Genomic DNA, 658 nt, shown 5'->3' with positions numbered 1-658 from the left:
ATCAGAATTTAAGTTTTTTTTAAATATATATATATATATATATATATATATATAATGATTTAGTATATAATTAGTAATAAGATCCACTGTGGTGCCTTTGTTATTAATTATTTTATAACTACCAGGAATTATTTTAATCAAGAATTACCATATGGCTTACAGACAATCAGGGCAAATAAACTAATTATCAATAATTGTGGACTAATATGCATGTTACATTTTAAAGTTAACTCCATCACAAATCTGTTCGCAAAGAATGGTTGACTATATATTATCCAAAAATAATTTAAAAGAGTTGATTCAATTTGAAAAATATTTCAAATTGTGGGAATTTCATGTCAAGTTATTTAAGATATGCACAAATGCATACCATTGTAAGTGTTCTGTGACATTCTGCAGTTTCCCAACCTTTTTTCAGGAATAAAAAATGACAAGTAAGCAGTCAGTAATAAAATAAGAACAAATAAAGAAATTAATAATGATAGCACAAATAAAAAAATAACGACAGGCCTTTGAATTAAATAAATTGCTTTTTAGTTTTTCCGGTAGATCTAACAGTAGGGTTAAGATATTTAACTTTTTTTTTTTATTTTTTTTACCAATTATCCAAATAATGTTTAGTCCTAGAAAGCTATTATTATCAGAACACGCGAGCATA

This window comes from Sinocyclocheilus anshuiensis, unplaced genomic scaffold (genome assembly GCF_001515605.1).
Source record: "Sinocyclocheilus anshuiensis isolate Anshui unplaced genomic scaffold, SAMN03320099.WGS_v1.1 scaffold612, whole genome shotgun sequence".
Taxonomy (NCBI): Eukaryota; Metazoa; Chordata; class Actinopteri; order Cypriniformes; family Cyprinidae; genus Sinocyclocheilus; species Sinocyclocheilus anshuiensis.
This window is presented reverse-complemented; position numbering follows the sequence as displayed.